Here is a 15,135-nt window from a genome sequence, read left to right on the forward strand (position 1 = left end):
CCTGTTTTTGTAGCATCGCCATGTCGGCAAACACATTAGTGTGCGGTAAATTAATTTTCATGATATCATGAAATAGTTTGTATTACTGTTGAACAATGTATAGATGAGTAGATACAGTTTTGACAGCTTGTCTTACATCCATTGATTTTCACAAAATCTTTCACTTACCTCTTTCTAGCAGAGTTATCATTGAATTGAAAGCTCAACCAATCGAATGGGAGTATGGTGATCACGTGACCTAGCTCTGAGCATGCGTGTTTCAATCCAGCAAGCTAATGTGGCCATCTTTGTTGTGGGAATCGTGCAACAAGGAATATGGGAAGAAAAGGGCATCACTCTCTATTTCATATTGTGAAAAAATCTTCTGAAGTATATGGATGATTTGGAAATTTCTCAATTTGAGTTTTTTATATCTATCATGCATTTGGGATATGGACTTTATATGAAACAAGACGTCTTTTATCTTATGGAGTAGATTGCTAATAGTATATATTCTGATAGCTTTAGAAAAACCGCATCCTCAGATTTTGTACTCTAAAATATTATGTGAAAATAATTTGTATATGTTTTTTTCATATTGAGGTTATGTTTGAATAATCATGTGTTTATATTTTCCGATCGAAGTTTAAGTAGTGGGTATGTTTTTAATGGGAGGTATAGTTACGTTTAAATGACCCTGTTCACATTTGTACTCCGTAACCAACAACACTAAAATGGTAATCAACTACATTAATTGTAGGTGTGTGGTTGATTGGTGGGACTACAAATGGAAAGGTTCATTTGGTGCAAAACAGACTTTGAGAAAGGAACAAGATTTCCGAAACGCGTCAGTCTGGACGCACATTTTAAAGACACGTGTGTTTGATGTATATATTCTGCTTGGAATTTTGTATGGAATAAAGAATCAAGAAAAGTTTTTTACAACGTACACGGCTTTGCTGGATACTTTTTTACTTGTGGATTTATTGACAAAATAGGTTTTGTTAGAATACGCAGGCATTGACACGTGTCTTCCAAATCCTTTTTTGTAGATTTCAGTATTTCATACTGCATGGATTATTATGCCAATTGCTAGTTATAGCTCCACTCTACTGTTCCCAAGCTCAACAATCTATTGAAAGCAAAAAGTCTCACATACAGTAGATGATCTCCACTCTCTGCATAGGATGCTTTTATTGCTGCCTGCTCTTCAGTTCTAGAAATACTTCCTTTCACCATAAGTGGAGAATTTAATCCCCTGGATCTTTCTTCAGTATCACTTCACCTCTGACTTCCAAATGTGTATCCTTGGTTAGTTGGTTTCAGAAAAAAACAAAACAACTAATACACAAATACACAAGCTGCACATTGTTATTATTTAGCTTACTTGTAAAGCGCCAGCATATTCTACAGCTCTTTTACAGACATTGCCTGTCACTGTCCCATATAGAGCTCACAATTAGAGATAAGCGAGTATATTAGTTCGAATAACTCTGCCGCATAGCTCCCGGCGCCAGGGAAGGTGGGAGGAGCAGTAAAAATTTGACGCAGAGGCCGCCTCAGATTCTGGTCCAAAAAATGGCTAGCCGCTCCGGATTAGGCCCAAATGAATGGGCCTAATCGCGAGGGAGGTGTTACGAGGCAGACGTCCGCGGTTGAATGAGGTGCGGAATCCACCTGAAGAAAGGGTATGTTGCTTTTTTCTGCGAGCGGGAACAAACTGCTTGTGGAAAAAGGAAATGACCGTCTCCCATTAATTTCAATGGGAGGTGATTTTTTTTAGCCGGATTCTGATGCGGATTCCATATCAAAATCCATCTAAAAAAAACCTGTGTGAACCCGGCCTTAGCCTTAAACAGGCTCATCAGTAAAACCTATACACCCTGCAGTAGCCCAACCTTAGGTTTCTCCTATTTGGCTTCTGGGTCATGATGACTTGGCTCTTTTTGTACATGAACTACAATAATGATACAGAGAATGGTACACTGGTAATTATAAAGGATCCCATAATGCAGTGCTGAAGTTTTTTAGGGAAATATTGAGAAATAAAGCAAGAAACAGTTTGTCTTGCTGGTTGGATTTCCAGTAACAACTTGTGGGCAGAAACATTGAAATTTGATAGAGAAAGACCATGTTGAAGCTAGGTGGTTTATCTGTAGTTACAAGTAAATAAAGTAAGTAGAAAAAAAAATAGAAGAAAAGACAGAACTATAAGTAACAAACTGTTGCCTTACCTTGTGCACTTCATACCTTTTTATGCAACAGAATGTGAATACGAGAGTTATTACTCAGCAGGTATATCCAAGTGTAAGTAAAAACAAGTGGAGGGGTATTAGAGACCAGGTTTATCGCTTCATAGTGAGAGATGTATATACAGATTGTGCTTAAAGGGCATTTACCGGGAAGTGTTTTGGCGCTTACCTGGTCAGGGTAGAATCCTTTTGATAGACTGGGATTCCGGCAACGTAATAACTCCTGGGTCATGTGGTCAGAGCCAACGTTCAGCTCCTCAGCTCCTTCTGCCCTTCCTTCTTCCCTCGATCTCACAGGTATTTAATTACTTGTGCTACGGGGGCTGGCTATAGTAATTGTAGCCCCCAAAGCAAAGGTAACTAATTACCTGTGAGAGTGGGGAAGGTGTCGGTTTCACGACCCAGGGAGTCGAACATTGCCTCTGATCACATGACCCGGTTGACAGTGCCAGAAACCTGGGTCTATTATAAGCATGCCACTGAATAGGTAAGTGAATAAACACTCCCCTCACAACTCCTTTTAAGGTTTTTTTTTTTTTTAATAATATTTAAATATACTGTACAAAGTATCTTCCATCAATCATAGTGACTTATTGGAGATGGAGAAGAATTGTAGATCGGTTCAATTGGGAAAGATATAATATGAATCAATAATCTACAAAATTTACAACCTGTAAAATCAAAGTAATTCTATGAGATTTCCATCACGAGAAAATAACACTATATGTTGCATAAAATATACAACATCAAATCTACACTGCCTGGCCAAAAAAAAAGTTGCGGGTGTTAATATTTAGTTGGGCCACCATGAGCAGGAATAACAGCACGCATCTGTCTCGGCATGGAGTCTATAATGTTCTGTAGTGTAGACTCAGGGATTTTGATCCAATTCTCGAGTATCAGGGAGCCCATGTTACGCAGATTCGCTGGGGGTGGTGAGTGACAGTGCAGGTTCCTTTCCAGCACATTCCAGTGTTTCATGTGCTTCTCGTCGCACCCGGACACGACAATCACTCTGGAACAATGTGAGACGTGATTCATCTGACCACATGACCTTTCTCCACTGCTCTAGGGTCCAATCTTTGTGGTCTCTTGCAAATGACAGGCACCGACGTCTGTTGTTCTCTGTCACCAATGACTTTCGTGTGGCGACACAACTGTTGTGACCCATTCCTTTGAGTTCTCGTCGCATTGTTCGCTCCGAAATGTGTCGCTCCATCGAGTTAAACATCTGTGTGAGCTCAAAGGTGGTTTTCCGGCAGTTATTCTTCACCAGTCGCTTTAGGGACCTACGACCTCGAGTTTTGAGTATAGTCTTACGCCCACACTTTCCACGGTTGGAGGGGGGTTCTCCACCATCTCGCCATTCTCATATGATACGCTGGACAGTTCTCTGTCCAATACTAGTTACTTCGGCTATCTCCTTGGTCGATTTGTTGGCTAGATGTAATCCAATGACTTGCCCCTTCTTGAAGGCACTAACATCTCTTCCTCTGGTAGCTCTTGGTAGACATCGCTTCATACCTTTAATTATGATCTGCACTTGACAGGCTAAAGCTCAATTATATATATATATTCAAGAATATATGCAAATTCCTGTCATAAACAGTTCATAATTATATCAGGGGTGGAACGGTACCTTGTTGCACAACGTGACTTTTTTTTTGGCCAGGCAGTGTATCTAGTGTTATGCAGAATTATTTGCATATGTGGCAGATACTCAATTAACTTGAAGAGGCTTACCCAAGATTCTTTCAACCTCTCACAGCACCACATATGGAATAAGTCCCTTGTCTTCCCACAATTATACCAATAAGGGCAATACTTCCATTTTTTTTTGGATAGCAGTATAAGACAATTCTCTTTGCTATCTGTACATGATTGCTAAATATATTATTTAACCACTTTGCCATCATTCATGTCGACACTTTAAAATGGTGCCTGCTAAGAAGCAGAGCTGGTTCCATAACTGGGTTTCCACTGTTTTACAAAGGGGAGAGCTAGTGGTAATACCCATGAACAGAGTTACCTCTAATTGTGGATAATAGGTTATTTTGTGGCTCTAAATCACCCCTCTGCAACCTTCCAGCCTCCTACTCCCCCATGCCAGTCCTCATCTTTCAGTATGTGATGGCTTCTGCGGTCCCCTCACAAATGGGACATCACTGCTGAGGTCAGTTCATCGCTTTATTTTTTCATACCCATTTATAGTACCTGTAAAAAAAAAATGTCTTGGATATCCCCTTGTTGCAAGTCAGAATTAACAAGTGTTGTTTTTTTTTTTTTTTCTCTTTTTAAGAATTTTTCTGAATGTTTGTAGCTAATGTTTATTATGAAGATGGATATTAATATCAGGTATACCTGGAGTTACTTTTATAGGATCCAGAAGCAGAAACATAAAGCCTGTGCATTTTGCTGGGTTGAAAAGCATTAAATGCATCTTCTAGAAACTGAGCGATCCTTTATAGTTCAATTCAGATACAAACTGGTTCATTATGAAGCAGAAGTGCAAATTGTTTTACCAAACAATCTCCTATAATTCTATCAACCTCTTCCTAGTTTTTTAAAGCAAGACAACCTCAGTAATGTCAAAGTGATAGCAAGAGATATGGCTATGTGTAAACAAATGGTAGCTGGCGGTAACAGCCTTTTTAAAAACACAGCATTGGTTTTTTTTATGCTTTTAAAAATTAATTTTTGATGAATGAATGAAATTTATGCAGCACAAACTCAATTATAAAACAGAAACACCAGCTTTACAGTGTTAGTGTGGCTGATGTATAATTTTACGATCCCTGGGGATTTGTGTAATTTGTATGTAACTAATGTTTGTCAATAGAAAAAGAAGCCAACGTTTAATGAACAAGAACAACTTTTTGGGTAAAAAAAGAGGTAGCATTATTACTGTATATACTCACTGTTTTTTGGCTTTTGGAATGGAAAAAAATTCCTGTCACACACACAGTACAGGATGAGTTTGGCTCTGAGGATGGCTCAGTTGTTCCAAATTGTTGCACAGGGTGGGTGAGATTCTAGCATAGATCCCTGGTCCTGTCACTCCAAAAAGAGTGTGCACGTGTGTGTGTGTGTGTGGGGGGGGGGGATAGCAGTTTAGAGCAATTGAGCCATCAGATTGCTCATTTGCATATTGTGAAATAAATGAAGATCTCCAGCAAAAGAGGCATTGGAAAAAAGATGTTCCATTTCAATGAGCCTGACCTATCTGACTGTGTTGCTGATTTAATATCCTTCACCCTCTTTCTGGGGGCGGTGTGTGTGTGTGTGTGTGTGTGTGTGTGTGTGTGTGTGTGTGTGTGTGTGTGAGCATTATGGTGTATGTTTAAACAAACATCATCATGTGTAACTGCAGTAACGTGTCCCTTTCTGCAACAGGGACAGAGTATTTCTGGTTTGAGATGGACTTGCCTGGTGACAGTGGCAGAAAGGATCCCATGTTCAGGTTTCATTTTTGTAATAGGAGTGGGGAAGATAGCTCGGTAGCAGCAATGATGCAGACCCAACCTGTCCGAGAGAGATATACAGCAAAGCACATCGAAATAAATAAACCTTCACTTTAGGTACAGACTAAGCGAAATAAAATACAGCCTTAACTTCAGGCAAAAAAACCCATCAAACAAAACCCTGCTCGTCCGAGCATTAACTAAAATGTAAAAGCTAACTATACATGTAGCTTACTACCAACTGCATGAACAAACAAAATAGCACAGTATGGACTCACCAGACTCTCAGTATTTCAGGACAGACCAAGGTGCCTCCTCTCGCTCACAGGATCTGCCCAGAAGTGTAGGCTCTGCTGCCTTTTATGGCCCAGTAATGAGGCTGGGACCTACACCTGGACTGAGGCCTACTCAAGACCTGAACTGGACTACACATATGTCAGAAACCTAGGGGAGATATACACTCTGCCTGTCACCTTCTCACATAGGGTTAGCCCTTGTTTTAGGGAGAAGATGACATATTTGCTTCTGTTCCCAGTAATGATAAGTTTAAGTGGGAATCCTCTTTTATATCTGATCTGGTGTTCCCACAGCACCTCCAAAACTTTCTCTTCTGCCAGTTTCAGTTTTAAACAACGGACAACCAATGGACCCCATTATAGCTATTTTAGCAGTTCGTCTTTCCGAGCCAGTGCTACAACCTAGTGTACAGGTAAACAATTGATCATTGGCCCAATTGATCATATGTCACAAAATTATAGCCCCCCTACAATTTGCATTCCCTCTTGAAACACATAGTGACTTATAGATAATACTAATGAGTAATAGATAGATAATACTATAATATATAATACTATAATAGATAATATAGATAATACTAATGAATAGATAGATAATACTATAATATAATATATATATAATACTATAATAGATACTATAGATAATACTAATGAATATTAAGATACAGAATCAGAGCTGCCTTAAATACAGAGAATTGCATGGATCCTAGAAGGTTGACCATCTTATTTCATCCACGGCTTCCTATTTAATATTACATACATGTAAATCATCACATATATAAACTAGGTGCTATATTATCTTTGTTAAGAGAAATATCTTTTTTCCTCTTACACTTTAGTAAACGTTTCCCGTGTCCTCGCTTTTACGGCAGGATGTTGCAAGGCTGTGACTTTTGGAGCAGCAGTCGCTAGAATATATTAGCTTTGCAGAGACATTTCAGTGGAATAGACAATGAAGCCGACACTGTAATTATTAAAGTATTTCCCGATAAATGTTAATTATTCTGTTTCGATGTAACTTTAGAAAGGATAAACATCAATATGTGTTTCTCTTTATAACCATCCAAATACAGTATACAGTATGTGCATCTAATGCTGTCACAGCAAGGTGTATTTTATCTGTCAAATTCATTATTTATTGCACTGTGTCTGCTTGGGAGTTTATGAGAAAAAAGACTATCTCAGGAAGGAAGGATGTTATTGTTATCACAGACTAGTATCTGTAATATCTCTTTACCAATCTGCAGACACATTTTTATTTTAAATAAACTAGTGTAGAGGGATGATATAAAAGGGCGCATTTGGCGGGAGGTTCTTTCTTACACCAAACATGCACTTAGGGCTGGTGTGGGCACCCCTTCTTGTCTGCCAGGAGCTGACTGCTTAACTTTAACTTCTTAGCCTGTTTTAGACTGTTTTAATTGTAGGACATTTGGGGCAACTGCGCAATTTAAACTGTCTGCATGGGCTACAAGCCTTCTCCTGCACCTATGCTGCTGAATTGTTGTCGCCAGGCTGCTCTTATACAATTCTGCCCCCTAAAATGCGATCCCTCCCTGCCCCTTCTTTAGACTTGTGATGTTGTCATCTCATCTCTCTGGGTGCTCTTGAGGGACGGGAACCTGTAGCTGCCTACAGGGGGATTTGAGAAAGGGAGCACCAGCAGTGGCTGGGGATGGGGGTCACCAATGGGAGGATTTTGAAATGACAGGGTGCACCAGAAATAGGCACTAAGGAGTGAGGAGACATAGCCCTCGCGGGCGGGGCCCTCTACCCCACTGTGCCAGTCGGTCATTGTTAGTATTATATCTACCTGTATATTCTGTGTATTATATGTAACCCCCAAATTGTATGTAACCCCCAAATGTAAAGCACCATGGAATTAATGGTGCTATATAAATAAATAAATAAATAAATAATAATAGCGGCATAAAATGGTGCTGCAGTGTTTCACTCCTAACCTCACAGTAGCACCTTCACTGCCTCCAAGATTCCTTCTGGTGCATCCCTTCCTCAGAATCCCCCTTTAAGTGATCCTACCTCCTCAAAATAACCCCACGACAAATGTCTTGGGTGGTAAGTAAAGGGATATTCTAGCCCCATTATGAATTTTCATGTAGATGATCTATCCACAGGAAAATTCATTAGCATGTGATTTGTGGGATCTGATGTCCAAGACCCTGCACAGATCAGCTGTCGTGGCAGCCTCTGAACATCGATAGTTACAGCAGTGGATGAGGAATGGGTGCAACTGCTTCCATTACTGGAATAGGAACAGCTGTATGAAGTCCCTTCTACTACTGTAACTTCTGGCCGTATTTTTGGACAGAATAAGTTGTATATTCAGGACTTTTTCTAACATTTTAAATGTAAAGAATGTGACAGAAGCAAGCTTATGTCATGTTTTTACCATATTGCAAAGGGGCCCAATGAGGCTCTCTTACCCAAGGGCCCTCATAACCTTTCATCTGGCCTTGTGTATTCTTCAAACCTCGATCCACGCCCACCCTTCACTTTGTGCAAATGCGGGACGGACAGATTTAGTATAACAGATTTATTTATTATCGCTAGCTGACATACTGTTTACATCAGTGTCAATGGGAACAGACACAGAATCAGTCTGAGACCATTCTCTGTGACAGCTAGAGTCTGTTGCTGTCATCCTATAACCGAAAACAGCAATGAACTTTAGTAATGGTAGTGTGAACTGCCCCTAAGGCTGAAGCCCCACGTTGTGAAAATACTGTGTTTTTGAAAATCGCAGAGTGTCAATTATATCTGCTGAAACACTGGCATTTTCCATATATGTATAGAAGGGGCAGAAAGTCTGTAGCGGAAAACTCTGCAAAAATGCAATGAAAAACACTGCATTTCCGTCGCGTTTTTTTCCGAGGCATTTTATTGCTTTGTCTCGCTAGATCAGGCCTTAGACGAAAGGCTTTGGCAATTATTTATTTATTTAACGCTATAAATATCTAATTGGAGTGTGTGCAGGGGGAGGGGGGGGATGGCAGCCTGCCCCTGGATTGATCAGCTGTTCGGAAGTATTTACATTTGATTGAGGACCGACTGACCATACCATTTACACTAGACTGTGGACGGACCTCCCACAGCACACAAATGGCAAACTGGGCCAAATCCTGCCATTGATCTAATCTGCTGACCTAAAATTCAATGTGTTTGAAGGTATTTGCCCCCTTTATATTCATAGTGCGCACTATTTAGGTGTGTACTTATATATTGGTATGTACTTGTCCACGAATGTTGGAGTTCTGGACTATTTAAAAATCCCCTGATAAACCTCTGATGTTGTAGATTGGGGAGATGTGTCAGGGCTCTTTCACATCAGCGTTCTCCTCTCCGTAGTTCAGGTTTCCGTTTCCTGCCTAAAACAGAGGCAGGAGACGGAAACCTGCAGGAGACTTTCTCACCCATTCATTTGAATGGGTGAGAAAGATGTCCGGCCGTGAGCAGCGGTGAGCGTTTTATGCTCTCCGCCGCGAAATCGGGTTTTATAATCTGGAAACAGAGTCGGACATGCAGTACTCTGTGTCCGGATAAAAAAATCCGGTTTCGCGGCGGAGAGCATAAAACGCTCACCACCGCTCACGGCCGGACCCGGTCTGAGCTTTCCGACTTCTGGCATGCAGAAGACGGAAAGCTCAGAACGGACAGGTGAACGCTAGTGTGAACCTAGCATTAGAATGATGTGTTTTTCTTTATGTTCAGTATTACATATTTTTCAAGACATCTGTACCCAGCATGTATGGTGTCTTTCTGCAGGAGACATTGACTAGGAACTAAAATCAGCAATCTCTGTTTAGGATTATAGAAAGGATCATGAATAAGGCCAAACAGGGAAAGTATGTTTAACCCCTTCCCACCGACAGCATTTTTTTTTTATTTTCGTTTTTGACTCCCCCAGTACTTTTACATGTGTTCTACAGAAAGGGAGGTGATTTGAATTTTAATTATTTGTTATATTTTTTTTTTACTTTTTTAAAATTTTTTTAATGCATTTATTAGACCCTCTAGGGTCAATGAATTACAATGCTAATGTATTGCAATGCATTGAAAAATACCAGGGCTTCTATTGCAGGCTACATAGAGTAGCCTGCGATAGAAGCCAGTGAATGACAAGCTGTCATGGCAGCGCGACTGGACTCAGAGCTTGCAGGAAAATGGTGGCGCACCTGCACCGCTGGGAAAATGCTGACCAAGGCGCCGAAGGGGTTAATGACCACGATCGGCGCTGGTTCGTAACCAAATTTTTACTGCGAATAGCGAGTAGTATTCGATCGAGTACGAGTATTTCGAATACTGTAGTATTCGATCAAATACCTACTCGATCGAATACTACTCGCTCATCTCTACTGCTTACCATGGCATGTCACCAAGCTTCTCTTGGACCCTGAAAGACATATCTGGCACATCACTAAAAAGCTGGAAAGGGAACTTATGTAGGTATATTTAGTACGCAACAGTCACTGTTACAACTTATGCTGAAGAATGTGTTAACCCCTTGTGAGAAAGTAAAGGGTGTGGTCTGGCAAGACAGGTATGTCCCAACCAGGCAGCTAAAGGGTGTTTGGTACACTCTCACAACAGGGAGGTCAGCTGACTAATCAAGGTCTGATATTAGGCTGTGTGTGAGGACTAGGAGTGTGGCACCACACTGACAGAGCTGACCTGTGCAGACCGAACCTACAAAGCATGTACTCTGCTACCCATTATTGTTGCCAAGGCGGGAATCTGGTAGCCAGGCTCCTGTATAGTCAGGGGAAAAGTTTCTTATGTTTAGTTAGTTCTCAGCCGAGAAGGTTTTTGTTTGTTTGTGCCTCTGCAAAGGCAGTTTATGCACAATATGTGAATAAATACTGAACTTAAGTGCAACCCAGTCTCTATGTCCCCGTTTCCTGTACTGCTACCGAGCATCTACCCGAGCGATTCTTCACACCCTGCATTCCAGTGGCCATAACTTTTTTTTTTTCATATTATCTTTATGTTTTACTACTTAGACAAAATAAAAGCATTTACTTTCACAAAATAGTTTGCATTGCTGCAATAAAAACCAATAACTTTTTATTTTCACTTATCTTTTGTTTCAGCAGTATAGGGTTTGTTTTGTGTGGGGCAACTTTTAGTTTTCATTGGTTCATTTGGGCTCCTATAACTATTCGGTAACTATTTTATTGTTGTTTTTAGGAGACAAAATAAAGATAAAACAGCTATGCTTGTATTGTTTTATTTATTTATTTTTTTTTCATGACCTTTACCATGGGGGATACATGATGTAATTGTATAGTTAATATCTCAAAATAGCATACTTTGGGATAACCATTGTACATACTCATCGTGCAAGTAGAGTTTTTGTTTTACAGTGTGGGTCCACAAGAATTAGACTAGTGCTACTAGGGAACTTTTAGTCATGTGACATTAAGATTGTCATTGTCACAGGACCGGTCACACGTAACGTAAGTGAATGCAGAAATCTAGCTAGGTTGAATGTCAACTGGGTTGTTGGGTTGTGATTGTGGCACTGTAGCATCAATGTAGTATTTTGTCACTCCTATGTTGCGCCTATGTTATACTACTTAAATATGAATTGGTTATATTGTCATTTTCATTTGTGATGTGTTTTAGTAAAATCATTTGTGTGGAAATCCAAACTAAACAAATCCGCAATACTGACTGGTGGATGCAGTACATTAAAACTGTTCTGTTGGTCCATTTTGTGAAAGAACGATTTTTGAGCACAGTTTACCTTAAAAGATCCACACAGATTACAAAGCCAGAATATATTTCCATCTACATTTCTTTAGCTGTTTTATATACTGTATTGAATCAATTATAGTACAGAATTATTATAACATAGCAGTGACAAGAATTAGCCTTGTATGGGTAATTAAAACAGTTAGTAACACACTATTGGTTACCAAACGGCACAGCATGCTAATTCACAAAACTGACACTGCATCATTAAGTAATGGAAATGGAAATTTCTGAATTATTACTAATATGACTGTTCTCCTTAAGGAATAGCGCAGAACAATTAGCATTGAATTGATTCATTAACCATAATTTAAGAGGTGATTTCGATTCTAAATCATATCTAGCTAGCATAAAGATGTTATGAAGATTTACTCTTAACTGTTATATAGATTTAAGTTTTCAAGATAACATTGTCAGCCTCATCCTAACCACCAATGTGTAACACAGTCAGTATTATCAGGGGCACCTTAGATTACCTATGTGACCCCCCCCCCCCCCCCCCCGACTGCAGGATAATTAACTTCCTAATTGCTTTTTATTTTCTTTTATTGCTTTCAGCTCATTTAGCCATCAGTCATGTGATATAGGAGGTAGTATTCTTCATTCATTTACAGTCCTATGAAAAAGTTTGGGCACCCCTATTAATCTTAATCATTTTTAGTTCTAAATATTTTGGTGTTTGCAGCAGCCATTTCAGTTTGATATATCTAATAACTGATGGACACAGTAATATTTCAGGATTGAAATGAGGTTTATTGTACTAACAGAAAATGTGCAATATGCATTAAACCAAAATTTGACCGGTGCAAAAGTATGGGCACCTCAACAGAAAAGTGACATTAATATTTAGTAGATCCTCCTTTTGCAAAGATAACAGCCTCTAGTCGCTTCCTGTAGCTTTTAATCAGTTCCTGGATCCTGGATAAAGGTATTTTGGACAAACAATTCAAGTTCAGTTAAGTTAGATGGTCGCCGAGCATGGACAGCCCGCTTCAAATCATCCCACAGATGTTCAATGATATTCAGGTCTGGGGACTGGGATGGCCATTCCAGAACATTGTAATTGTTCCTCTGCATGAATGCCTGAGTTGGTTTGGAGCGGTGTTTTGGATCATTGTCTTGCTGAAATATCCATCCCCGGCGTAACTTCAACTTCGTCACTGATTCTTGAACATTATTCTCAAGAATCTGCTGATACTGAGTGGAATCCATGCGACCCTCAACTTTAACAAGATTCCCGGTGCCAGCATTGGCCACACAGCCCCAAAGCATGATGGAACCTCCACCAAATTTTACAGTGGGTAGCAAGTGTTTTTCTTGGAATGCTGTTTCTTTTTGGACGCCATGCATAACGCCTTTTTTTTATAACCAAACAACTCAATCTTTGTTTCCAAAATGAAGTTGGCTTCTCCAAATGTGCTTTTGCATACCTCAGGCAACTCTATTTGTGGCGTACGTGCAGAAACGGCTTCTTTCTCATCACTCTCCCATACAGCTTCTCCTTGTGCAAAGTGCGCTGTATTGCTGACTGATGCACAGTGACACCATCTGCAGCAAGATGATGCTGCAGCTCTTTGGAGGTGGTCTGTGGATTGTCCTTGACTGTTCTCACCATTCTTCTTATCTGCCTTTCTGATATTTTTCTTGGCCTGCCACTTCTGGGCTTAACAAGAACTGTCCCTGTGGTCTTCCATTTCCTTACTATGTTCCTCACAGTGGAAACTGACAGGTTAAATCTCTGAGACAACGTTTTGTATCCTTCCCCTGAACAACTATGTTGAACAATCTTTGTTTTCAGATCATTTGAGAGCGGGCTGTCCATGTTCGGCGACCATCTAACTTAACTGAACTTGAATTGTTTTGTAGAAAGAAATGGTCCAAAATACCTTCATCCAGGATCCAGGAACTGATTAAAAGCTACAGGAAGCAACTAGAGGCTGTTATCTTTGCAAAAGGAGGATGTACTAAATATTAATGTCACTTTTCTGTTGAGGTGCCCATATTTTTGCACCGGTCAAATTTTGGTTTAATGCATATTGCGCATTTTCTGTTAGTACAATAAACCTCATTTCAATCCTGAAATATTACTGTGTCCATCAATTATTAGATATATCAAACTGAAATGGCTGTTGCAAACACCAAAATATTTAGAACTAAAAATGATTAAGATTAATAGGGGTGCCCAAACTTTTTCATAGGACTGTATAATGAATACTCAACTCCAGCATCACACGACTATGGGTAGAGTGTGAGTTCTCTGTTATTAGGTCATCACAACCTCCATGACTGCAGAAGACTGGTTAGACTTTAAAGGGAATCTATTATTGGCTATAGTGATTTTTAACTAAGCATATATTTGCATAGCCTTTACAAAGACTATTCCAGACATACCTTTAATTTGTTAATCCTCTCAGCTGTTTTTGAATTAGCCCACTTTTATTGATATGCTAATTAGCCACCACAGAGCACTGGAAGTCTCTGTGATGATCTCTGAGCACTGCTTGTGTGATATGTGTAAAGAAGGGGGAGGTGAGAGCAGGAAGTTTGATGAGTCATCATCATCAGCTTTCTCTGCTCTCACCTCCCCCTGTTTACACTTACCACACAAGCAATGCTCAGGGAACATCACAGAGACATCCGGTGCTCCATAGTAGAAACTAAACCTCCAACTCTCGCTCCTTTCCCGTGGCATATGCAGGCAATTGGTCCGCAGATGCATCTGAAAATATACTGTAGATGAGAGAGATAGATTGAATGGGGTGCAGATGAGGGATGGCATAGGCCCTCAAATGGCATTAGCGCTCTATGGAGATCATTAGATTTCTTTAGGGAGGTGTAAAACTGATTCATATAGCAAAAGAAAAAAACTTCAGCTCACCATATCTCCATTGAAGAGATCCACAAGCCTGGGAAACACGGACTTCTGTAGGACTCAGATGAGCGATCGAATAGAAAGGAGATAAAATCCAGCGTCTACCAGGAAGGATCAACGATGATTCAGGAGTCAAAATAAAATATAGGTTTTATTTGCTTCATCATAAAAAGTTACAAAGTAACTGATGGCGTAGACTGGTTACATTTCAAAGGCTACCGGTTTCAGGGCATTGCTAGCCCCTTCCTCATGGCATGAGGTGATGTAGTGATGTAGTTGTCTGAACTGCGAGTGGGAGGCAAGGTCTCCAGAGCCTGATGAGATCAGTGAAGTGTGGAAATAGGGAGGAGGTGGAAAGTACCTGGTGAAATATGAGGGGTTGTTGATTCGGGGAGTGGAAGAGAGAAGATGAAATGTAGAGCCACAGGGAATTCTGGGTTGCCCAAGGTAGGAGTCATTGGACCATTGTTTGTGAGAAGACACTTGACAGCACCATGAAGTCT

General features: G+C 40.1%; 1 protein-coding gene across 2 annotated transcripts in view; it reads left to right on the top strand.

Annotated features, from left to right (window-relative positions):
• Positions 1-15,135, top strand: part of GULP1 (GULP PTB domain containing engulfment adaptor 1) — a 421,329-nt gene that overhangs the window by 70,113 nt on the left and 336,081 nt on the right. The gene's annotated exons all lie outside the window — the stretch shown is intronic.

Source organism: Leptodactylus fuscus, chromosome 8 (genome assembly GCF_031893055.1).
Source record: "Leptodactylus fuscus isolate aLepFus1 chromosome 8, aLepFus1.hap2, whole genome shotgun sequence".
Lineage (NCBI taxonomy): Eukaryota > Metazoa > Chordata > Amphibia > Anura > Leptodactylidae > Leptodactylus > Leptodactylus fuscus.